At 37.0% G+C, this 27,324-nt stretch overlaps 1 protein-coding gene and 1 pseudogene across 1 annotated transcript in view; one reads left to right on the forward strand and one right to left on the reverse strand.

The window, feature by feature from the left end:
- Positions 1-1,339: 1,339 nt before the first annotated feature.
- LOC116480084 (large ribosomal subunit protein eL38-like) lies at positions 1,340-1,567 on the reverse strand (annotated as a pseudogene).
- A 1,575-nt stretch (positions 1,568-3,142) lies between these two features.
- The window catches only part of AGTR1 (angiotensin II receptor type 1), a 45,112-nt gene continuing 20,930 nt past the window's right edge, over positions 3,143-27,324 (forward strand). The window contains exon 1 of the mRNA XM_032172216.2: positions 3,143-3,376. The gene's annotated coding sequence lies outside the window, so the exon portion shown is untranslated. The remainder of the gene's footprint in view (positions 3,377-27,324) is intronic.

A 27,324-nucleotide genomic window follows, 5' to 3' on the forward strand; every position in this document is an offset into this window, starting at 1 on the left:
TTTGAGTTGCATTTTCCTGCTGGCTAATAACGTTGAGTTTTTTTATGTGTTGTCTACCTTCTTTAGAGAAATGTATATTAAGATCTTTTGCCCATTTTTAATGGTGTTTTTATTATCTTTGTGTTTTATTATTTTTATATGTTCTGAACACAAGTCCTTATCAGATATATAATTTGCAAATATCTTCGCACATTCTTGGCTTTTTCTTTTCACTTTCTTGATACCCTTGGAAGTACAGATGCTGTTAATATTGATGAAATCAAATTAATTTACCTACTTTTTCTTGTATTTCTTATGCTTTTGGAGTTGTATCTAAGATGGCTTTGCATAACCCAAGGTCACAAAGGTTTACTCCTACATTTTCTATTTAGAGTTTTATAATTTTTCTCTTAAGCTTGAGTCTATGATCCATTTTGACTTAATTTTTACATGTGGTATTATAAGGAGTCCAACTTCATTCTTCTACATGCAGATATCCAATTATTCCAGTACCATTTGTTAAACAGATTACTCATTCTACCTTTTTTTCAACCCTTTTCAAAATCTAGTGGCTCATAAATGTAAGGGTTTAGTTTGTGGACACAATTCTGTTCCATTGATCTTTCTATCTATTCCTATGCCAGTACCACACTGTCTTGTTTATTGTAATTTTGTAGTAAATTTTGAAATTGGTAAGTTTGTTCTTTTTCAGAATTGTCTTGACTATTCTGGGTCCCTCGCGCTGCCACATGTTTTTAGGATAACTCCATTCATTTCTGCAATAAAAGCTTGCTGGGTTTTGATAGAGATCTTGTTTAACCTGTAGATCATTTGAAGATTAATGCCATTGTAACGATATTAAATCTTCCAACCCAAGAACATGGAATGTCATTCCATTTCTTTAGGTCTACTTTATTTCAACAATTTTTGTTTGTTTTCAGAATACAAGTTTTAGACCCTTTTGTTAAATTTATTTCTTAGGGTTTTTTTGTTTGTTTGTTTGTTTGTTTTTTGAGATGGAGTCTCACTCCGTCACCCAGATTGGAGTGCAGTGGCACAATCTCAGCTCACTGCAACCTCCGCCTCCTGGGTTCAAGCGATTCTTCCTTCTCAGCCTCCTCCTCCTGAGTAGCTGGGACTACAGGCATGCATCACCATGCCTGGCTAATTTTTTTGTATTTTTAGTAGAGACAGGGTTTCTCGAATCCCTGACCTCGTGATTCGCCCACCTCGGCCTCCCAAAGTGCTGAGATTACAGGAGTGAGCCACTGCGCCCGGCCATTTCTTAGTATTTTTACTCTTTTGATCTATAGTAAGTAAAATTGTTTTTATCTTTGAATTTTTAAATTTTTAACACAGTTCAAATCAGCGTGTCTGATTTCATCTCCTTCTCTAACAAACCAGGGTGCCAGAACTGCTTCAGTTTCTCTGCCTTCTCTTTGTCTATGATGACTAATGTATGAAGGTATCTGCTGCATCAAACTTTAAACTTCACATTATCCTTATTTCTCTTGACCTTGACAGATCTGACATCCTTTCACCTGACTGTAAGCAGAAAGTCCTTGGTTTCCTTAACTTTTTGAGGCATGGCAGCCTGTGAGGCAGGGAGAGGACACAGACCCACACAGCAAGTGGTGAGAAGCAAACAGTAGAATTGTTTTCTTAATTCCATTTGTTGATTGTTTATTGCTAGTGTATAGAAATACAACTGATTTTTGTATATTGATCTTGTATTCTAAAAACTTGCTCAACTTGTTTCTTAGTTCTAATAGTTAATTAATTGATTCCTTAGGGCTTTTTAATACAAGATTATGTCATCTACAAATAGAAATTGTTTTACTTTCTTTCTAATCTGGATGCCATTTATCTTTTTTTCTTGTCCAATTGCCCTCACTAGAACCTTTAGTACAAAGTTAAATAGAAATGGGAAGACTAGACATTTTGTCTTGTTCCTGATCTTAGACATAAAAACGTTGTCTTCCGTTATTATGTGTGATATTAGTTTTTCATAAATAAACTTTATAGTTTGGGGAAGTTTCTATTCCTAGTTTGTTGTGTGTTAGCATGAAAAAGTGTTGAATTTTGTCCAATAGTTTTTAAAAACTTTTTTAGACAATCATGTAGGCTTTGTCCATTTTTTACTTCTTTAATTTTATTTTTATTGATACACAATAGATGTACACTTTTTAGGAACATGCATTAATTTAATGCATTCATATAATTTGTAAAGATCAAATCAGTGCAATTGGGATATCCATCACCTTAAATATTTGTCTTTTCCTTATGCTAGAAACATTCAAATTATTTTCTCCTAGCTACTCTGAAATATACAATAGATTTCAGATCTATTGTAAACTATAGCCACCCTACTCACCTATCAAACATTAATTGATTTTTGGTAAACTAATCTAGTCTTGCTTTCTGGCATCAACCTCACTTGACCATGGTGTATAGTCCCTTTCATATGTTATTGGATTCAATTTGCCTGCATTTTGTTGAGAATTTTTATCTATACTCTTAAGAAATATTGATCCGTAGTCTCGTGATGTCTTTATCTGGTTTTGTTATCAGGGTGATACTGGCCTCATAGCATGAGTTGGGAGATCATCCTTACTCTTCTATTTTTTGGAAGAGCTTGTGAAGAATTGATATTATTTCTTCTTTAAATATTTATTGGGTTTTTAAAATACATTTTTTTAAATGCAACTTGGGTAGCATGTCCAATAGGAACAAATGAGTGTCCACCCTTGAATTTCATAACCCTGGAATTAATCCATGTAATCTATGATCCACAACTGTATTACCAAAGGTCGAGTTACTCATAGGAAAGAGAAAGAAGTTCTCTAATTCGTCCTTAAAAGTTTTCCAAGTTCAGAAAAAAAAATGTTGAAGAACACGGATCTCCGCAGGAAATGATTCTCCTGTACCTCCAGCTCACGACCCCTCGCTAGGCGGGGTTCGGGGCCAGGTGAATGCTGATCTGATAGTTGACACGGGACGACTGTGGCATCATCCTTGCTGCCGTCAGTATCCTGAGAGGGAGGAGGTTGGGCCGGGAGGGTCTCCCGGGGCGGGGCGGAGGAGGAGGGAATGCAAAACAGAGCCTCGTCCCCGGAACCCAAGAAGCAGCAACGCCCCTCACTATAAATTCGGAGCTGCCTCCTCGCCGATGATTCCAGCGCCTGACAGCCAGGACCCCAGGCAGCAGCGAGTGACAGGACGTCTGGACCGGCGCGCAGCTAGCAGCTCTGCCCGGCCGCGGCGGTGATCGATGGGGAGCGGCTGGAGCGGACCCAGCGAGTGAGGGCGCACAGCCGCGACGCTGAGGCGGCGGGCGGGAGACACGCACCAGCGCAGCCGGCCCTCGGCGGGACGTGACGCAGCGCCCGGGGCGCGGGTGAGTCCGTGCGGACCGCCAGGCATGCTTGGGGGACTTCAAGGGTGGGGTGCTAAGTTTCATGTCACGGTGTCCTAACTGCTGGCTCTATACTGGGAAGCTCTCGGGGACCAAGGAAAGAGCGACCATAGTTCTGGTCAGCGCCTGCCCCTGGAGCTGGCCACACTTTCCCAAATCAGGTGAGGGGCTTCTGGAACGGGAGGGAACAAGGTAAGTTTATTTGCCACGTGCCTCGAAATTCTCAATCCGTTTTAACCAAACTCTTCCGAGTGCAAGGAAGAAATCTACAGAAATAAGATGCAACTCAGTAAACTTTCTTCCTGAGGCTTTTAGTTAACTCTTGTATTTTAGCCATCATCTGAGCGGGAAGCCCATGTGACTCTGCAAGGCGTTCGTTTAAAAGTTGTGCTACTTTTGAGGTGAAGTTAAGAGTGTCCCCATCCACGCCCTCTGCTTCCCAGAAAATGTCCCTTCACTGCTCACGTCCCCTTAGCTCTCTCTCTGCAAACCATAGCGGTGGGTCCTAGACACGGGACATCGCTCCAACCTGGGCCAAACTCTCCCACCCTCAGGGTTCCCAGATGTCCTTTGAATGATCAAACTGAGAAAGGAGAAGCAAGATGTCTCCACACCCCAATCCCTACAGCCTTAGCCAATGCATATGTGTAACTGAGACAGAATTTTAGCAAAGGGTCTCCTGCTTCCAGGACTAAACAGAGCCTCTGGCAGGCCACTGCCCAACCGCCAACTCCATCCTCCAATTCTCCTAAATGTCCAGGTAAACATCTCCATAGTGCCAGCCTGCTATAGTCTCCAGAAGACCTCAGCAATTCTTCCCCAAAGCGTCTCCTTCTGCACCGTTTTTTTTTTTTTTTTTGGGGGGGGGGGGGCAACCATTTGTGACCCGGCTATTGAGCCCACCTGGGCCTCTTCTCTTTGCTGATAGCCTCGCTAAGTATTAAAAACCTACTCCCCCCGCTCAGGAGCCCTCTCTTAATGAAAGTTTGGGTACTCACTTTCCCGTGGGATCAAATTTGGGACTTGGCTACATTTATTTCCTGTGTCATTCTGAGAAGAGAAAGTAATAGTAAGAGGCAAGAAATTTGGCACCCTATTGATCTATTTTATTACTTTGTTGAGCAACTTGTGCTTCCCGCTGAAGATGCTGCATCCCAACATGATTCTCTTATTAGTTACCACCTGAGGGTTTTGGATCTCCAGGTGTTTATTTCACATAGCATATGCTTTAACCCCCTTATAAGTCTTCTCTAAGGAAGAAACTGCCATACTTCCCTTGTCTTCCCTGGTGTTTCCCTAGCTATAAAGTCCCCACCTGCATAACCTGTCCTCAGGCTGTGATGTATTCCTGGGTGCCCTGGTACCTTCTCCTTCCTCTCCACCACCCTTCCTGACAGTGCAGGGCCAGGAAAACATGGGAAGAAGGGAAATGGAGACTCCCACTTAACTTGCTGTGTGATAGTAAGAGCATTATTTCATAACTCTGAACCTCAAGTCTCTGCCCATAAGGTCCCCTCCAGTGATATAATTCCTTAATTTCTTTTGTTTTTTGGTTATTGCGTTAAAATAAAAGTCTAAGCTTAAGGCTAGGTTATAGAAACTGCCAATCATAATTGCTAGGTCTCAACATTTGCTTGAGTTTTGTGATTCTTAGTTTCAAGTCTGTTACCCACTCTCCCTCCCCGCCACCTTTTTTTTTTCCCTGACTTCATTGTTCTTTGTTCCCATCCTGAGGCCTTGATTTCTGGTTCTGCTCTTCTTTGACCTTAAACTGAATCAACTGTTCCATCATCCAACTCAGAAGAAAACTGGTTTTCTTCCACCGGTTCTACTGATGCCAGTGGAACACTTGTCTTCCTTGCGATTTGCAAAATGTCTTTCAGTCACAGGTGCTGCGGCAATGCTGCTGTCCTACAGCATTCTAAGCTTCAATGTTTCTCTCTCTTATCCTGGGTCAGTATTCAGAAAAGGGCAGATTTGTGAGTTGTTCAGGTTTCTCACTTTTCTTTTTCTTCTTTCTAGTTTGGGGTCAGAGTTGTGTGAGTATTTGTGTATATAATTTTGTTTTGGTTTTTTGTTCCTGCTGCTAGTTACAACTGCTATTGTTATTTTGATTATGACTTAATACTAATGACTAATTTTCCCCTATGCTAGAGGCAAAATAAGAAAGAAAAGTTTAATCTGCTACTTACCCAAAGCCTAGGTAAAATACTTAGCTGAGAAGGAATTTAAAACTCATAGTTTAAATGCATGATGCATGTCTGCTGTCATTTTATCTGTGCTGCCACAGTGTCCTTTCAAGCAGATAACTGAGAGTTGCTGTATTTTGCTTTCAAATTTGTTACAGGGACAAAAATAGTGACCCCTCACATTTACGTGTTTTGGCTGCTTAATGCGAGCTCCTGCCCTCTAGCCGCATGCTTATTAGTTTACCTAGCCCTTTTTCTGCTCAGTCATGATTGGAGAATGCCGAAGAGTCTCCCAAGTAGGCTACCAAATTAAGAATTGTGTTTAGAAGTTTGAAGTAAGTCCAAGTGTTGTAAAGATTAAAACGTTGTTTTGAAGATATGCTGTGTCAATAAACAAATATGGAGCCAGAGCAACAAAATGTGACCAAGTGTCCAAGCCTAGCTTAGGAACACTTTTCTCCCACGTTATCTAGCAAACTGACAAATCAGCTTTCCAACACGTAATGATTGGGAAATGCTATTATTTTTCTTCAAAATTGTCCTAATGATTCTTTTTCAAAATTGCCTAAGATCATTGGATTATGTGGTTTGTGTTTCTTTTCACTGTAGGTGCTTGTTAAAGCAGTATACTCAATCTCTGATAAGCAACAGTAAATTTGATCGATTTGTATTCTAAATTTAGCTATCACTTTACATTTGGTTTTATTCATAATATGAACTTTAGCTTCTAAAAATCAACTTTTTAATAGCTTAATATATAAAGCCATCTTAAATCAAGGAATATCTACAGGGACTTAAGGTAATATTCAACTAAATTGGCAAGTGACTACCATTATCCTATTAAAGCTCCAAAATACAATGTTTCAATCACAGAAAAAAAATCTTACAATTTAAAGAACTATAAATTGCCAGATGTTTCCCTAGTTATTACGTTAGTGACAAGTTAGGCAACTGGAAATAGAAAACAGAGTATATGTTTAGAACAGTCATAAAAGGACTAGTGACTATTGCTGCTAGCTGTGGTTGTATTAACATTAAAATATTTGCTATCTGATTTTTCTTCTTCCTTATCAAAGCAGATGCTCACATGAGGAAAAAATTTCTTGCATATGAAAATCAATATTGTCTTCCAAAATATTTAAGTAACAAAAAATTCATTATGTAGTATAAATGCTATATGATTATATTATTATTATAGTTAATTTAGAAGGGTTTGAATTTGTTTTTGTTTTGTTTATGTTTGTTTCTTCAATAGGTGCATTCTCTGTCTTAAGTAGAAACAAATGTCTAGAATCGCTCAGTGATTATCAGTCTCCTTCCTATTACCAAGAATATTTTTATTGTGTTGTTAATCTCACATGTAATTTTTTTTAACATTTAAAAGTTTGGAAAATGGGTAAAAAATGAGTGTGCCTTGTTTCCTATTATTACAATGTGCCTTCCTATTTCAAGTCCCAATTCTAGATTTTCTTAAAACTTAAAATCATAGAATTAATAATCTTTCAGTTTAAGTCAACTTCTGTGTGATTTCTTGTCCACTTATACACACATAGATGCCTTCATCTTCACCAAATAATGTAGAAATTTTATTTAGATCAATGGATTTAAGTACTCTGTATGCTTAACTACAAAATAAGAATATTGAGAAGTACACATATGATTGTGTACCTTTTTTTTTTTTTTTTTGAGACAGAGTCTTGCTCTGTTGCCCAGGCTGGCGTGCAGTGGCATGATCTTGGCTCACTGCAACCTCTGCCTCCCAGGTTCAAATGATTTTCCTGCCTCAGCCTCCCTAGTAGCTGGGATTACAGGTGCATGCTGCCACGCCCAGCTAATTTTTGTATTTTTAGTAGAGAAGAGGTTCACCATGTTGGCCAGGCTGGTCTCAAACTTCTGACCTCAAGTGATCTCCCTGCCTCGGCCTCCCAAAGTGCTGGGATTACAGACATGAGCCACCACACCTGGCCTGATTATGTACTTTTAAAGAGAATTTGTTTTTGCTAATTTGCCAAGTTTATTTAGATATTTTCTCATTCTATATTAGTCAAAGCTCCTCTTATCCACTTGGGAAAATGAAGAATTATGTCTATAAAATATATCAACAACAGTTGCAGATACTTACAGAGGAAATACTGTGGATCTGAGTGATATTAGGCCCTGAGGACACACGCCAAAGTATAAAAATGGTCTTTGCCGTAGAGAGATAGTAGTCAAGCTAAGCACATATTTTGGCATGGGCCTCTAATAGTCTAATGCTAGTAGGGTGGGAAGCCATTTAAAAATGGCCCCTCCTTCTGTCCTGCCTTTCATACCGGATGGAATGTCTAAAGTGGTCACACTGTTTGGTTCTGGCCACTTCTGTAATAACCACTGCTCCTTTCCCCTCCTCGTGAGATTATAACTCCTTTGATAGTATGGACGGCACCTAACGCATCCTTGTTTTCTTTTACTAAATGTTCCGCGGAGTCACTTGCTTGCCTGTTTGTTGCTTATTTGTTTGTTTTTGGCTAAAACTACAGAAAATGTTAAATACATTTTCAGACCCTTATATTTTAAAAAAGAATTGTTAAGAAATAATTTTTCTAATCTCATTTAGATACACTGTCCTATTTACACACAATGACAAATTTGATGCTTTTGTCTTGCTAATTGAAGAGCTAAGCACGAATACAGTTTCTCAGTCTACAGCAGCAATGACAAGGGTAAAGTGGAGAAAAGAGTAAGGAAAGAAAAAATTAAAAAGAATAAAAGGTTGGAATATCAAATCGGTGGTTCTTAAGACAACAGAGGCAGGTTAAGACAAGAATACTGGAATCACCCAGGGGGCATATGAAATCTGTACATTTCATCCACACCTTCTTTTCTCCCCCTGTCCTCATTGCCCCTGTTGAGACACATTGTATTACAAATTAGGAGGAAACCATCTAAAATTATCTCACGGATCCCATTTCCCATATTAGCATCATGAGTATCACCTGAGAGTTTGTTGGAACTGCAGAATCTCAGACCCTGTCCAGACCCATTGATTGCATAAGAATCTGCATTTTAGCAAGATCCTCAGGTGATTCAAATGCACATTAGGGAAAAGAAACACAGTGTACCTTACCTGTGGCTTGTTTAGAATAATTATGAAGAGGCGTTTTCTTGGCTCTTAACTAACATTTTTAATAAAGCTAATATTTATTGAGTACATAAACGTGCCAAACACAATGTTCAGTCTTTCTTTAATTTTTTTTTATTTAATCCTCACAACAACCCTGTGAGATAGTTACTGTTTTATCCTTATTTTATAGATTGGGATACCAAGTAATAATGAGATAAGTAGTTTACCCAAAAGCTGTAACTGATACAGTCGAGATGTAAACATAAGAATTCTAATATCATTGCCTGTTCTCTTAGCTGTTACCTACAGTGTCTGCTCTGTACTGGGCTACCTACTTTTTAAGGCCAACTAATTATTTGAAAATTTATTTAAAGTTTTAATTTGAGATCAAAATCTGTTTCCCTCATAGATTTTTTTTTAAAAGCAAACAAGATCTATTCCATTTTGGTCTAATGTTTTCCTGTCACCTTACCTTTAAGTGCAATAATGGGAAATTCTAGAAATTCCTTCTTTAACTGTTTGAAAAAATACCAAAACTATGACAGCCTGTCCAAATCCACTAAAATATATTTTTATATGCATGCTTTTTGTATATCAATTATACTTCAATAAGGCTTTTTTAAAAAATAGTAGATGACATACTTTTAAAAATTAACTTTTGATCCCAGGTGTGGTGGCTCACACCTGTAATCCCAGCACTTTGGGAGGCCAAGGAGGGAGGATCACTTGAGGCCAGGAGTCTGAGACCAGCTGAGGCAACAAACTGAGACCCCCATCTCTACAAAAAATAAAAAAATTACCAGAGCCTGGTGGCACACACCATGTAGTAGTTGGGACCTGTAGTCCCAACTACACAGGAGGCTGAGTTGGGAGGATTGCTTGAGTCTGGAAGGTGAAGGCTGCAGTGAGCCATGATTGCACCATCACACTCCAGCCTGGGCAACAGAGAAAGAGCCTGTCTCGAATAATAATAATAATAACAACAACTTTTGATATCTCTATTTTTTCCCATAAAAATCCAAAATTTTCTGTTTACTTTTTGGTGCTCTCATGCTATAAAGTAAATTCTCTCTTGGATTGAACAAGTTATTTTCTGTTTTCTACATACACATAGACTGTTCAGCATTCCAACTCAAATTACATATTACTTTTTCAGCTTTTAATATAAATGCTTATTTACTACAAGCATGGTTTACAAAAATGTAGTAAAATATAGTTACCAACCAGTCAATGCTCAAGCAAGTGGTGATGTATTTTAAGCCAGTGACTCCCCAAATGATTCAGTCCCTGAACTATTTCACCCAGTGCAGGTAGATTCTCTGACAGCCATCAGTTGGATCTGTCCAAATATCTCCTGTTTTGACAGGGTCTTGTTGATGTTGGTCGAAAGACAGGTGTGTATGGGTTCCCCAGGATCATGTTTGAGGGGAAACCTGTGCCAACAGGACTGAGCAGCCACTTTTTCAATGGTATTGAGAAAATTTGTAGGAGATAAAATTTCACCAGCTGCTTGAATCTAGAACTGTAGATATTCAGGTAGCACTGACATTACAACATCTAATTTGTAAGTTATGGGTTAGGGAAAAATCAATCCAGGGCTGCCATCATGACAAGTAGTGGAAGTTTGAGAGAAGGAGAAATACCCAAAATATATCTTACACATAGCAGGCAGAGTTTCTTAGTACTAATAAAAAATAAGGTACCAGTGATCACCCTCTATAGCCCTTAAGATCCGCTGGTTTCACTAAGCCCCAATATTTGTGACTGTGGCTGAATGCAATCTGCACAAGGTTTTCTTTTTAACAGTTGGAAAAAATCTCATAGCACAGCATTTTTTTCTTTTTAACAGTTGGAAAAATTCTCTTAGCATAGCATTTTTTTCTAGTAAATTTCATATACTTAACTTTATCAGCACATATACTTTCCTTCACACTTATAATTTTATCAGCACATATACTTTACTTTTTGACTCAAATTCTTCTTGCCATCAATTCAAATGCTCCTAACCTTAGAATGAGAATTTTCCATTAACCCAGCTTTAATAATCTCTCTTTCCCATTCAAATGATGTCACTTCATATAAAACACATTGTATTATGATGTCTCCCAGCCCCCAGTTACACAGCTAATTGCTGCCACTTTATCATGAATGAAAAAGAATTTGATGTGATTCTTGGGTAATGATTTCTTGAGTATGTTCTGTTCTATTATCTACTGAGTTACCAGAATGGATTTTTGAGAGAACACACAATTATTCCTATTCCTTTTAATTTCCATTAACTTAAGCCATATGATAGAACATTACAGTTGTTATATATTTTATATGAATATAAAATGTAATATATAATTTATATATTACATTTTATATGACTATAAAATGTAATATATAATTTATATATTTTAAAACATTCAGTGGCAAGGAAAGATAATAGTAAGTGAAAAAATCAGTGTATAACACACGAATCATAAGTGTGATCCCATGTATGTGTATACCTGGTAGATGCTTGTCAAGGTGCCATTAAGGTCTTGGGTTATTGGCATCTTAATGAAATTCATTTAATTATGTTAGGATTGATTTGTTAGTAAAATCACTTACATATTTTTTAAATGCATGCATATCTGTGGAGCCAATAAGAAAAATTAGGAACAACAAATCTTAAGCGCTTTTGAGGATGATTTTTTTTCTTTCTTTCTTTTGTATGTACCTACAAAATTTTCTATAATGGATCTCTATTGATTTTATATTTTTTACTTTCTATTTGTCTTGGAATTTCTATTACTTTATTTATAATTCACTCTAGATGTTGGGTACTAGACAACTACTATTAACTCTCTGGAGAATGGTACTATAAATCTGACCCTTTCTGTCATTTTTTTATTCTATGGTACACTAGTGTCTCACAAAGAGTCCACAGAATTCACACTGTCATGATATTTTATAGAAGAAATCATTTTATGGGAACTTTCTTTTGTTAATAGATCCTTCCAGTGCTAACATTAGTCTATATAACAATGCTAAAGTTGGTATGCCTAAATGCTAAAGTTGGTATGCTAAAGTTGGTTTAAAAATTAACCTATATACAATCTTCTTGAATAACTCTTCAACTTTAAATATTCTTATTTAAAAAATCCTCCTATATATAATGAAAAATATTGATGAATTTAACTACATAAAAATAAATGCTTATACAGTAAAAAGTACCATAAAGTTATCATCTAAACAAGAAACCTGGGAAAGCTATTTGCCAGCCATTACGTGTAAAATTCCAGTTTCCTTAACATAACGTGAGCTCTTTAATGTGAGAAACAATAAACAACCTAATTGAAACATGAGCAAAAGCCATGGCTGAGCAAACTAGTAGAAGAATTACTATGGAAACAATAGTTCATCCTCATTCATAATTAACGAAATGCAAGTCAAAACAAAGATATACCTTTTATTTATCAGATAAAGAAAAAGTGATTCGATAAAACCCAGATTCTTGGTATTATAAATTGGTATAACCTTAACAGAGGACATTTTGTGAATATCTATCAAAAACTTAGCATATACAAACAATTTGGCTCAACAATCTGTTAGAATTATACTGATACATTCATATAAGTACAAAAGTGCATGTATGTAAATATTATTATTGAGACATTTTTGTAGCAGCCAAAAGGAAAACTGAAAAAAAAAGATTGAGGCTCATTAATAGCAGACTGGTTAAATGAACTATGTGTCAGTACAATGAATGAAATATTGTACAGCCATCAAAATGAATGAGGTAGATTTATATATGCTGATGTAGGAAATCTGCTAGCCATCATAAGTAAAATAAATGAAACAAAGAAGAAAATACTATGATGTACAAAAAGGAAAAACTATAGATATACATATTTATATGCATGTGTATGCATTTTTTATGAATATACATATTTATATGCATGTGTATGCAAGTCCTAGAAGGAGACATAGGTAACTATTAGTAGTACCTCTGGGAAGTAGATGCAGAGAAAAGTAATAGAGGGTAAGGATATGTTTACTTTTTACATCCTTCTGTAACTTGACATTTATATGACACGTTAGCATTACTTCTGTGAAAAAGAAAAACAGAAAAGGTAATCTTTTAAAAAGATATTTTTTAAATTATGGTAAAATAAAATTTGCATAAGCTTTATACTAAGTAATAGAATCATTTAACCAAGTTTAGCTATAGATTCACAAGTAAAAATCCAATCTATTTTCATATTCTTACATTTAGTAGCCATGTCTATAGAAAGAAATGGCTAGGAATGAGACTGCACTATTTTACCCTAAAACATTCTTTTTCTCTTTGCCTAATGTATATCTACAAGGGCATTGGGGAAGATGTTGACCACAGGCAGGAAGATGATGAGATCCTATGCCCACCACTTAATGCAGTCTAGCTCTATATAAGGAAAAATATGTTCTTAATGTGAACCAGACGGTTTCATTCCCTTCAAAAACATTCTTAGGATGCAGTATTGAAGCTTACTCTGTAAATTAAAAAATAAAAACCTGACTATATTCAGTGAAATGCGTTAATCATTTTTTTCTTCTTAGGTTTGATATTTGACAAATTGATCTAAAATGGCTGGGTTTTTATCTGAATAACTCACTGATGCCATCCCAGAAAGTCGGCACCAGGTAAATGCCTTACACCTACAGCAGTGGGTCTGTCAGCAGTTTTCTCTAATGTGTCAGCGGCGGGGAGACCGCAAAAACCCACACACACCATTATCTTGTGAAAGAAGTAGAGGAAGCAGAAAATAATGAAATCCCAGTGTTACCACATCCCCTCCAATATACAGATTAAGAGCATATGTATTTATATGGTTTTAAACATAAATAACATCAGAATTACTAAGCTATTTCCATTCATGTACTGATAATGAACCATGTGAGAAAGTCCTTTGGCAAGGACTCCACATGGCCACAGGTGATTGCTTTGAGCAGTGTTCTTCCTGTGTAAGGCTTAAGAGGACCAGGAGGGAAATGACTGTACTCTCTTGTCAGCTACTTCCTGGGCGATTTGGGTTCTTTGATACCCCAATGCTCACTTTCAGAAGTCTTAAGACCATAAACCTTAACAGTTGACCTTCTCACCTTCAGACAACCCAAATGTCTTGGAGTTTCATTCTCACAAACTTCCACCTTCCTCCAATGATGAGACATAGGAAAAAAGACAATGTTAAATTGGAGATGAAGGTGCCCTCTTAGCCTCTTTACAGGCATGAGTCACATGGCAGGGCATTAAACTCTCACAACCTGTTGTGGAGCTCAGCAGGGTTAGCCAGGACTGCTTTGTCTATCTAACTCTTCTTAGGTGGGCCTATGTGATATTTTTCATAACAAGAGTCCGGGATTTACCTAACTAATAAGATTTCCCCCTGCCCCTCCTTACAAAAACTCAGTTCAAAGAACAAGCCCTCGGCTTCTCCTAGTCCCCTCCTGGGAAAATGAAGAGTAGTTTGTCCTATTCTGAATATGTTGTGCTACCATTTTATCAAAGTAGAGGATAGATACGTAGGTGCTGGGTGGGTAGATAAATATTAGAGGGATGCTTCTTCTTTGCTGTAATAGATTGGCAAGTAGGAATCATTTTCTGGAAGATACTCCACAGTGGTAGTGTTAGAAAACTATTTAGAATGCCTTTAATCTTGGAGATAAAAATAGTAACGCTTTACAGAGTTCTGTCAATGGATATCTTTAGGGATGTTTTGTTTTGGGAGGTTTTTTTTCTGATTGTGTTTTTTTCAGGCATAGCGAAGCTTGGGAATCTGGACTGTGCAGATTTTCCGCAAAAATCCAGCTCTGGAAAGAGTGTATTAAGATGCATATCCTAGGATGACACAAAGACAGTGTACTTTATTTTACATCTTAAAAGTATTGAACAGAAGGAGTTTTGTCCATGATACCCCATCAGCCCACTAGCAGGAAAAGCAGGACACTTACCCAAGGGGGTTCCTGCTGGAAATGATTCTTGGAATCAGCCTTCCTTCTACTGTATTTGGGAAGTCTTTGGTTTCTAACATTCACACATTTGTAGCAAAGCTTCCAAAATAACTATGATGTTTTGTTTAGGAATAACAAAACATGGAAGAAAACATTCTGTGAAATTTTAAACTTTTTCAAACTTTTAAGTTTCAGATGAATAAGCAAAACATACTTAATTCTAAGAAGCTATTTTTTGTTTGTCAAAGAACTGATGTTATACCAGTTCTAATATTAATTAGCAACTTTGCCCTGGTTTTCCTGTAAAATAATCTCCAAGGCCCTATCTCAATCTGTGGGCAGTATACGGAAATACAAAAAGTGTTCGCAAAAGGACCTTCTGAACTTTGCAATCTCCCTTGAAAACTTTTACCAACTTAAAACTACAGAACTCTGATCTCTTATTGATTTAAACCAGTGATGTGTAAACAGCATTTCAGAGCTTATTTTACAGGACCAAAAAGTTTATGCTGAAATCTACTCATGACAAATGGGAAAAACCTGATTAGCACATTTAAATGAATAAAGAACCATATTCAATGGCTTAAAATTTATAGACCTGCATCATCCATTATGGTAGCCATTTACTATATGTGGCTATTTACATTTAAATATAAATTTATTAAAATTAAACTAAAAATTCAGCCCCTCTGTTGCATTACCCACATCTCAAGCACTCAGTAGACACATGTGGTTAGTGGACAGCACAGATTTAGAACATTTCTATCATAGCAAGTACTGCTGGACGGTACTGCTGTAAACACATTTATTAATAATGCAGCAGACTTTCATGGCCACTTGGTGAGAAAGTTTTCTGCTCTTTTAAACTTATTTGGGAAGTTTTTAATACTTTTGAAATTCTGATTTCCTCAGTGTTAGATTATCTAATATACAGCTCTCACAGACCACTTTTTGTTTTTCCTGTTTGTTTGCATATTAAAATATATAGGATTAAATATTTCATGTGCTTTTCTAAAGTTGCAGTTCGTGATTTCTTAAAATTGTGAAAAGAAGTACCCACAGTTATATTAAGAACTAAAATATATGGCTGTTGGCTTGGTTACCAACATTGCTGACAGCTCCAAGTAAGCAAAAGTAAAAAAGATGCAGGATCATTTTTAAAGGCCAATATTTTCTTCCTTACTCATTACCTTCTGTAAAATTCTGTAAGATTTTCTTTAGTTTTCCAATAATGATAAACATTTCACCATTGCATAGACATAATTAATTGATTTTTTAAGCAGTTGGAAAGCCAAACAAAATAAGGGCTAGAATACTTCTTATTTTATTTCTTAATAAAAATGTACATCTTAGAAGCCTTTATTTTTATTTAAATTGTATGTCACTGATAAGGTTTGGATATTTGCCCCTCCAAATCTCATGTTGAAATGTGATCCCCTGTGTTGGAGGTGGGGCCTGGTGGGAGGTGTTTGGATCCTGCAGGCGGATCTCTCATCAATGGCCTGGTGCCCTCCCCATGTTAATGAATGAGTTCTTGCTCTGAAACTGTGACACCTCCCCCCTCTCTCTTGCTCCTGCTCTCACCATGTGACATGCTGGTTCCCTATCACCTTCTACCATGATTGTAAGCATCCTGTGGATGCTTCCTGTTACAAGGAAGCTAACACCATGCTTCCTTGTAAGCCTGTAGAACCAGGAGTCAGTTAAAGCTCTTTTCTTTATAAATTACCCAGTTTCAGGTATTCCTTTATAGCAACACAAGAATAGACTAACACAGTCACGGATAACAGTAATTTTTCATTTTTCATCAATATAATGATCCTGCTGTATTCTTAAAGTTCTTAATCACTATTTGTCACTAATATGATAACATTAATAAAATGTGAGTCTCAGTTACTTTCTAGTCACTTATACCTAGCCGTTCAATTACATTTAGTTCCTGGACTAATGATCATGTGTTACATAAGGCAAAAAATTAAAAACAAATTTGTCTTTGAGTCATCAAAGCATCAAGGGTTTGAAATAGCTATATAACTAGCTGTGAAAAAGGGATATAAATATCCAGCTGATATTTCCTTTACACATTTAATAGTATCATTTTTCAATGAAAGCATAAGTAAAATAAGTTTAGAACCAGTTTGGAATTTTTAAATATTAATCTCAGAATCTTACTAACAGAAAACAAAAGCAAGATAAATGCTAGCCATTTGTGCCTGGGTTTTTTTTCCAATAAAATGAAACATGTTTACTCCAAATAACCTATGCACACAATTCTCAGTAACATTCTTTGCTTAAAAAATATAGCCAGATGTGCTTAGCACATAACTCTATAGAAAATAATAATTTAAATTAGATTTAGATAGACAGACAGACAGATAGACAGATTTTTTTGAGACAAAGTCTCACTTTGTCCTCTAGGCTAGAGTGTAGTGGCATGATCATAGCTCACTGCAGCCTTAAACTCCTGGGCTCAAGCCATCCTCCTATCTCATCCTCCCAGGTATCTAGGACTACAGGCACATGCACTATGCCCAGCTAATTATTTTTTTAATTTTTAATAGCAATGTGGTCTTGCTACATTGCCTAGGTTGCTCATGAACCCCCAGCCTCAAGTGATCCTCCTGCCTCAGCCTCCCAAAATGCTAAGATTACAGGCATGAACCACTGCACCCAACCAATATTAATATTTTTAACAATTGAAAGAGCTCAAAGAAATAGCTTTTAAATTTAGAGGCCCTGTTTTGCTGACAGGAAAAGCTTTTAGCTGGAATCAAGAGTGCTGTTGTCTTTTCCCTTCAATTAGTCATTCCTTTTAAGACTTTTAAGAAGATTTAAATGTATGAGTCATTTTTTAAATTCCAGAAAGATCTAATATATCTCAGAAATGTAATAATACAGTGCAGACCTGGTGGAAAATAATTATTTATCTGAAACTGGGCCTCAATGCCTTTCCTGAATCTAAACAAATGTTCAACTCACCCAGAGAACTGGGACAATAGGAACAAGGTATTGCAAGTCCAAAATCCAATCCAAAGCAGCATTCTTCCTCCCCACCTCTAGGCAAGGCCAAAATACTTCTGCACACAGTATAGACACCAGAAAAAAACAGAGCCACTGTAGATGAAACCAGTCAGGGGGTAAGAGCTGTCTTTTGATCTAGAGCTTGCACCTTTGCTCCTCAGTAACACTCCGAGGTCAAAAAGGAAAAATAAGATGGGCAGTTTGCTGCCTCCTGGTCCCTCCAGCCTGGTCAGTGAACAGAGTGGGAAGATAAAACAGCTAAGTATCTTCCTTAACAATGCAAAGCAAGAAATCCAGTCTGCTTTGGGAAAGTGAAAGCAATGCAAATTCAGATTATTAATCATAAGAGCATCTCATGTGATATACAAAGTTATTGTATAGCAGTAATGGGTCAGCCATATTTTATTCAACACTGAACCATTAATGAAATTAATGCTAGTCTTCCTTTCACTTACAGAATGTTTATCTATACATGACTAAACAAAGAAGGAGGGCTGGAAATGGTCCTGTGAAAAATACTGGCTCAACATGTATCAGCTGAGTTTGGGGCAACTGAGGTGGTAGGAGGCTCCCCCTGGACTTCTGCTAGAATTTAGATTTAAATAGATGCATGAATTACACAAAACATACTCTCTGAGTGAGAAATACAATATTCACCAATTAAGTGAAGGAAAAATCTACACTATGAATAAAACAATAAATGTGGATAAATTTGAAAATTTGAATTTCAAACCCCTTAAGATAATGTGACAAATACAACAGACCTAATTTAACAACTTAAAGAGATCTGCGTGACCTATTTTGCAGTTTTATTTTCTTAGGACAATGCTTCAGTATCTTTAACTTTCATATTTAATCATTTTTTTCTTTTTTGGTTTCTATGGTATCACCATCCATGAATCCATGTTGGTTGGAGGGGGGGAATATATATATATATATATGCATGTCTCCCAAGAGATAGTAATTCTGCAATCTTCCTCAGCAATTCAGTCTAACAATTAAGAACCCTTAAGCTAAATAGAAAAATTCATTTCACAGGAAACTTTTACTCAATATGTATAATTAGTTTTAGTTAACTTTATTAATGAAATGTCGCAAATCAATTAGGTTTGCAATAATCAGATGCCGAGGACCCAAGAGGAACCATTCCTCTCACAAGAGGGGAAGGTGATACACAATTTAGTTGGGAAGCAAATGTAATTAGATTTGATCAATTGAGTATTCCTGTCCTGATGTGGAGTCAGTCACATACCCAAGCCTGAGAATATATTTGAAAAGAGGTAGAAAAAAACCCAGTATGACTTAGAAAATGTCCTTGTGGTCCTGTTGGCCACAACTGGCAGCTAAAAAGGGCTTTGAAACCACAGGTAGACAGGTTTTGTTCAGACAGGGCTATGTTTTAAATTTCTCTTTCAAATCTGAATGGTTTTACGTAGGGCAATATATAAACTTTCCTATTTGTCACAGACTCTGGCACTCTTTAATGCCTTATACTGGGTGTTTCACACAGTTATTTAACTGCCCAAATCCCAATGGCATTTCAGTTTGCAACTATCATGACCTAGAAGTTAGCTATTGAACAGTTATGAGGTACCTTAAAGTTTCTTCCCTTTGCCTTTAGAATAGGAATATCAAAGAAATGTCATGATGATTGGAATACTACTGAAAGAGGATATTAAACACTAGGTATTCCTACTTAGGGCTACAGTTTGCAGCAGATTCTATTGTATTTCAGTCAATAAGTGTTTTTGGACACCTACATGCCAGACACTGTTCTCAGCATTGAGCACAAAGTCGTGAGCGAGGTAGACAAAAATGCTTGGCCTCATAGAACTTACATTCCAGTGCATAAAGATGAGAACAATCAAGTAAAATTTATAATATGTTGGATGGCATGGAAAATGGAAATAAAGTGGAAGGGAGGCTTCAGGTTAAAAAGAGTGTTTAGGGAAGGTCTCCTTAGGAAGAAGGAGGAAGCTATGTGGACATCTGGGAGAAGATGGCTCCAGGCAGAGGGTAGAGCAAATGCAAATTCCCTAAGGCAGCAACGTGCTGGCATAGTCAAGGCACAGCAAGTATGCCAGGGTCTTCAGAAACCACAGAGAAGAGTGGATAATAGAAGTGAAATCAAGTATTGAAGAGTATGAACTGACAGGAACTAGAGACGTATTTAGAATGGATGCCAGAACAGGAGAAATGGGTGGGATTTTAAAAGCTAAATGATTTAAAGACTTAAAATGCTCTGAAGTGTAGTGAAATGTTCCCAAAACTGCAGATTTTCCCAAGAAACCAGGTGCATAATTTAGTCATCAATGACTGGTTCTGTGGCAATGACTCTAGTAATGAGACACCTGCATTTTGTGTCAGTTCCTTCTGGATACTCAACTACCTTATTTGGTGCTTTTGGTATACTTCAAATATGCATTGCCTATCACTGATCTGTAATCCTGTGTCTCTGGGCCTGAAAATATAACTTTTCATGTAGTAGAGCATTAGGGGTGTGCAACATTGCCACTAGATTATTTTTAATGAAAGCTTTGCCCTTTTAGATAAATACGGCAATGTATTCAAACAAGTCCTAGGGATACCACTGAGTGCAAAATGTCATGTACTAGTTATTCCATTTAAATTATTTTATCTTCAAGTCTAATAAGAAAATTCTAAATAAAATTATATATTTGGGATTGTGTGTGTATCATCCAACCACATATAAGTAGGAATAAAAGTATTTAATGGAAAATTTCAAATAGGCTAACTCTAAAAATGTACAGATAATCTGAATGAGAGAAAACTATCCTCACTTTGTGTTATTTTTCAGTGGTAGCATTTTCTCATAATCCCCATGCTTTTTTCATGTCCTGCTATTCTTTAAGATTTCCTAATGAGGATTAGGGAATAGGCGTATTTAACAATCTGTGTTCGCAGGTTGGAAACAAGAAAATGAAGACTAATAGTTTCTCTCCTGCTAATTTGATTTTCTACAGCTCCTCTCCTACCAGCTTAGGCAGAGGACTTAGTTACTATTTCCAACAGATGGGAGCCAAGAAAAAGACAAGCATCTGTGATATCATGCCTCCCCCAAATGGGTAGCTGCCTCACCAGCCTCCATTAGAGACATCCCCCAGAGTAAGAAATAAGAAATACTCATGAGTAGAATGAGAAAAAAAATGCAGCTTCCTTTATTTGAGAAAAACAACAGTAGCTCGATGCTGGGAAGTTCTGTGGCCTAAAGGGCTTTGAAAATAATGCAATTTCTGATAAAAAATAAATGCCATTATTCTTGCTTATTGTCACTGTTTTAGTCAAATAAGATTTTAGCAAGCATATTTCAAATTGTTCTAAATCTAAGTAAATTGGTAATTAAATGCTATCATTAGAAAGTATTTTAATATCAGAAAAATTGGACCATAAGAAAGTTTACCCTTGTATTCATATATACATGTGCTTTGCGCTAAAAATTGTTATCATTTAGTGAGAACCTGTGACTATATTAATTAATTTAATCTTCATATTTCTCTGACCGTTAGAGAGTTTGTGACTTGGATAACTTTCAAACAACTAGTACCCTGATGGAAATCCAGAATTTTGTTAACCCAGATCACAGCTGCATACTTAAACACTATGCAACAGTGGCACTTACCCCCAAACCGTATCCTGTCGAAATGCCTTTTTAGCAAATTAAACTGAATTGTGTTCAGAGATCCACAGATCTAAGCAACATTAGGGAAGGGGTAAGGTGGTCCTCAGCAAGGCCCTTTACAGAGCACTCCACCAGTGCCCTTGTCCTCCTCGGCAGAGCTCCTCAGCTGTACTCCCTTTCCTAGTCTCCCCTATCCCACAACGGAACCATACTTCTCTCATAGAAGCCCTGGTCTCACAGAACTAAAAAGGAGGCTCCTAGAAATGGGGTTGTGTTGAGTTGACAGAGATGTGTGGCTCTTTAAACTGAAATATAATCCAAAGAGAACAAGATCTAGTAGAATTTCAGGTCCTAAGCCTGGTTAAATTTCAGGTCCTAAGGCTGGTTAATAGTACAAATACAGTTTTTTATTTATAACTAGTGCAACTACAGTTATTTATTTATAACTATACAGGAATTTATTTCCCAGTACCTTTTATATTACTAACATCCCATAAAACCAGCCATGTAAGGAACTAGAACATTTTGAGAATATGCAATACATAACCCTAAACAAGAAGTTTTCATTCCTAATTAAAAAAAAATAAACTAGTTCATCACAATTTCCTTCAAATCCTTCTGCCACTGATTTCTCTCCTGAAAAGAGATATTACACAGCATTTTAGAGAAAACAAACATCTCTAAGTCACAAGGAGTGGAATAATCAAAGTTGCATTTTAAGCAAGATTATGGTTTTTTCTTTGAGTTCTCTGAATTTGAATAGTTAACCTTAGTTTTTTAACTGCTCTGAAAATGGTTTCTGTCCCTGGTGGATTCTTGTTTCAATGCAGTATTTTGTCTGGTAGAGTCACAGAGTTAAGCCATCATTCAGATCAGAAAAAATAAAAAATAAAAGAGATGAATTAATCTCAATGGCACAGTCTCCTTATTCAAAAAATAAAAATAAACATAAATCTCAAGTCCAAGAATGAATCATCTTTGAGACTCTCTCAAGTGATCTAGTTTTAAGGGCAAAAACTTTGGGGAAACTATTGGGGAAGCAACTGGTGCTCAGTAGTGTTTCACACACGTGGTTTTTCTTATCTATTGCTCACAACACTTAGACATAACTGCAATTATTGCCTTTGTATTGTTGTTGCCATTGTATAAAGGAAGACAGAAAGGATCAGAGAAAATAATAGTGAACATCTATTAATTGGACACTTACTGGTGTCAGGCACTGCATTTTCTTATTTAATCCAACAAAAAACATAGGCTAAATTATCTTATTGGCTCCATTTTCTTTACAGAAACTGAGCCTAAATTTCCCAAATGGCTAACCAATGCCAGGGCCAGCAACTCAAATTTGGGAGTAATTCCAACACCTTGGTTCCAACCATTTTTCTCCCAGAAATAACCCACCAAATTCACCAGAGGCTAAGATCTTACTGTTACTGTTTAATTAACTGCTACAATTGCAGCATTTTAAAAAATATAAATGAGCACTGTGCTAGTATTTAATTATAGGTTTATACTGATACTGGGTGCAAGTATAAGCTAACATCATTTTGAATTATAGTAGAAGAGTCAGGAGCTCTGAGAGGAATGTTCAGGATAGAATAAAGCAGATATTTTAATGTCGCATTTCAGTGAGGAAAATTGTTAATTCATATGCCACCAGCCATCGGCAGAAATGTAACAGGAAATGAAGAAAAACTTAACTACTTTAAATACGGTGGTCTGTAGTACAAATTATTGTGCCGTGAATTAGTTTCCTTCTGCTGTAGAATTGATCATTTTGATTATGTAGACAAGCAGTGTAAGACATTACTAAAATTATTCTTGAATCCTAGCTTTGAGATCTATATAAAACACTAGGCAATTTGCCTGCAAATACGTAGAAAACAATTTTTAAAAGGATTGGGATGAGTTATTTTCCCCTCTGTTAAATATTAGCCTTTGAAATGAACCCAGCTGATCTGCCAAATAACACTTGGAAATTGTTGTGTTTTAATAAAGTGACAGATTGAGAGGGAAGCCACACTAGACGTCCTTATGCTTTTAGAGGCCTTACAGGGCAGGAACATTATGCAATAATGCCTTTTAAAAGAAGTGAGCTTCCTAGTATTACACCTTGCCTGGCAACAAATGTAGCCACTTACTGAAATGCAGGCGTAATTAGAATCTATGAAGATCTAGCATCAGAATCCCAAACCTCTATGCAATACTCAGTAAATTACAGCTTTTATGTCTGTAATATTTTCAACCATTCTACTTAAATATGTGAATACGTGAGTGTGGAGTTCTTTAGGAGGCCTGCCCCATATGCTAGGGAAAGGTTTCATCATTTCTAATCAGGATGGCCCTGTAAATGGGATGCCTCATGTTCAGGTTTCTGCAAGGCTCAGAGCCTGGGCTTCTACTGGCAGAGGGTAGACCCAAATGGACTACTCTAGTGAAAATCTCCAGGTGAACATGGAACACAGTGAAAACCTGGGGTATCCAACTTGCAGTAGAGGCCACCAGCAAGTGTCACCTCTATTATAACTTTAACCAGGCAAGCTCAGTCTCATGCATTAGTTTATAAAATTGCAACAGAGCCTTATAAGACTGAAAGGACATTAGTTTTTAAACCTATATAGTATGACCTAATTAAATGAAATTTTATTTTAAAGCCCTCATAAAAGTAGTAAAATTGGTGTTTTTAAATAAACCAAATGGGAATTCAACCACTTTAATTTTTCTTTTGTTCCAATAGGAAAATAAACGCTTTAAAATTTGAAGTTAAAACACGGGTTTTAAATATATTGAGATAAAAACTATTTTGCATAGGCATTTTGAAGAAAATAAATTTTGTTCTTATGATTTGTGGTTGGCCATTGATTTCCGTGTTAAGAGTGTGAAGCTGTGCTCAGCTGTCTGCTAGAAATAACATGGGAGACTCAGTCCTGTTCCAAATGGAAGGGCGGCTCCTATTAGGTTTGCTCCTTCATTTCTTAAAGTGTTGTGATTTTTTATTCCCTGGTGTTATGTCTTGAGAGTTTAAATCTTAAAACATGCAATTAGGTATTGAAGTTGAAAGCTGAAAGTCTTAGCCAGCTAGTAATGGTTTTTTAAAATAGGTAATACAGACCTCTAGTGGTTGAACAGTTTGAAAGCCTCTGCAAGAAAAGGAAATTGTGCAGAAAGTGCCTGCATTTTAGGGGGAAAAGTTAGTTAAAATTATTCAGATGATAAAATTCACATATTTCATAGAAAAAACACAAGCCGGAATGGGCTTCAAGGGAAGGTGGCACACTTCTCATCCTTTTAGATGTTCCTCAATTCCTCTAAATAAGCAAAAACTCTCTGGCCAAAGTCACAGCAAGAAGTCTGGATCCGTATTATTTTTCTCGAAAAGATCTTGTGAACAGAGCTGCTAGATCTCTGTATTATGTGAAACATATATTTTTGTACACAGTTTTGCCTCACTGGGGCTTTGCTTCCTTTGTACTCCAGAGGCTCCCCATGAAAACAGAATCTCCAGCCACCTCAACTTGCCTGTCCTGTTCTCAGGTTCTGTCCATGGGGAGCCACACTTCAGTGAGCTCAGCAATCGGATGGCTCTTTAGTCTACATGAGAGGGAAACTCCATGTGCCTCTAGACTAGTGCTTCTCAAACTCCAATGAACACCCAAGTCACCTGGGGAATCTGCTTAAAATGCAGATTCTGTCTGCGTCTGGGGTGGGGCCTGAGGCTGTCTTGTTCGTAAACTCCCAGTTGATGCTAACGCTGCCCATCCAGGGCCACCTGGAGCAGCAAGCCAGCTCCATGACAGCTCTCTTTATTTTTTACTTACATTTTTTGTTTTTACTCATTTCTTCTTTGTTTGCCCTTTTACTTTAATGACATCTGTTAAATTTTTAATATTTGGATCTGTAAAACATTTAAAGTTCTCTTTCACTTCACTATGTACAAGTATCTCTGGGAATCTCTTGTTGAAGTTTTGAGAAGTTGATCTCACATTTTAAAAATAGATTCAGTGTCATCTCTTTATCTTGAAAAGTTCATGGTAGTTGTGAGCATCTCTCTAACTGCTTGAAGCTATTGGGCACTTGTAGCTACAATTAAATATCTGATTAGCCATATTGGAAGAGTGGGAGAAAACAGGTTTTGTGCATGTGGTAGATGTGTAGGAAGCTAAGGACCCAAAAAACAACATCATAAAATCAAGCAGAATCTCACACACACACACACACACACACACACACACACACACACACACAGAGGCTCAAAGCATAAGTGTCAACAGATCAGAGGAAAACATGGGAGAATGTATTTTTTCATACCAAATCTATTAAAATTCCATCATCTGAATAACTTCCTATCATAGCATGTTGTCAACCTTATTTTTCAAATCCATAATTTTAGAACTTATGTCATGGGGTAGTCTAAAAGCCTCTTGCAAACTTTTAACATCTAGTTTCAAATCAAAAATAGTATATTAACAAGCTGTAGCATAGAGGGAGTACATAAATTATCATCATTGCCCTGCATGAATAGTAATTCACAGGTTTGGCTCAGACACAACTTAGATGAAATAATTAACTATGTACAGTACTTAACAGTATAAAAGTAATTAATCTAGCTGCCTCATACTGGTTTGGCCTAAATAAACATGCAATAAAAAAGCCATAGGATTTTATTTTTTTACTCACGTTACTACTTTAGTATGTTGGAATTTTAATATGTCAGAAGAAAGATATATTTGCATTAAAAAATCATTTTCTTTTCAAATGTTAATGTACTGATTATAACTAAGTGAATTCCATATATTTATAATTGTGGGCAGATGTTCTCAATTAATAGTTTGATTCATTCTCTTCACAGTTTAGTGAAAACGATTATTTTAAATTAAGGTGTAAATAAGAACAAATGAGATTTTTATTACTACAAATCACACAGAATTTGTTGGTGGTGCTATAATCCTGTGTAGGTATAGCTTTGGCAAAACATTTCAGATAAGCTTGTTTTTTGCCCCATGGGTTCTGGGAGGAGGTGAGTTGTCTCTCCTATAAGGTCTTCACCAGCAGGTTCAGAAAGGTAAAAGGGCAAGCTCATTAATTGGCTAGAGGGCAACAAAGAAGGTAGTTATCCGTGTGTGGTCAAGAAAAAAGGGCTCGGGCGATCTTGCTCAGGAGAGAAAAGGTTCATTCAGCTCCAGTCCTTTTGGTAAAAGCCCACTCTCAGTGTATGAGTGTTCCTTTGCCTAATCATCTAGACTATAACATGTTTTCCCCTATATGACTCCATCGATTAATCATTGCAGTATTATCCCCACTTCATAAATGGGCAAAGAGGAGGATAAGGCTGAGTAGTTCTTCCAAAATCAAGTAGCATGTAAGATGTAGGAGCAAAACTCAAACCCAGAGACTTCTGCTTCCAGCCAAGATGGAATAACAGGGACTAGATTTACCTCCCCACCTAAAACAATTTTGAAAACTGGACATATGTATGAAACAATGGTTTTCAAGAGAGTGGACATGAGATAACAAAGGGCAGTGATCCCTGGAGGATAGGAAACAAATGACCTGGGATTGTCCCAGCCCCCTGCCTGGAGGGAGTTTGCAGGCATGATACAGGGATGGTACACCCAGGTGGAACTCAGGGTCCTCCCTGAGTTAAGGACATGGAGCTGGGGGGCCAGAGAGGCCATGGAGACTAGAGTTCAGAGTACCAGAGAGTTGAGAGCTGCACAGAGAACCCAGAGATCTGCAAAGGGTACCCCTTGTGCTTCAGTGCATGTGGGTAAATAATCACCCAAACGTATTAGAGAAAACAAGCCCCAGAGGTCATCAAGAGCTAGAAAATAGTTCCTATTTCCACCAGCCACAATGGAAAGTCTCACAATTCATGGAGCATCAGGTAGCATACTCAGTAGGTTCTTGCCTCAGTAATGGGAAAAATTTAGCCCTAGACTAATTGCTGCTCTGGTCCCACCTAAGAAACCATAAAAGTCAGACTCAAAAGAATTATATTATTTGCAAGTAACTCAACTGC

The sequence above is a fragment of the Hylobates moloch genome, unplaced genomic scaffold (genome assembly GCF_009828535.3).
Source record: "Hylobates moloch isolate HMO894 unplaced genomic scaffold, HMol_V3 SCAFFOLD_13, whole genome shotgun sequence".
In the NCBI taxonomy this organism is placed as follows: Eukaryota; Metazoa; Chordata; class Mammalia; order Primates; family Hylobatidae; genus Hylobates; species Hylobates moloch.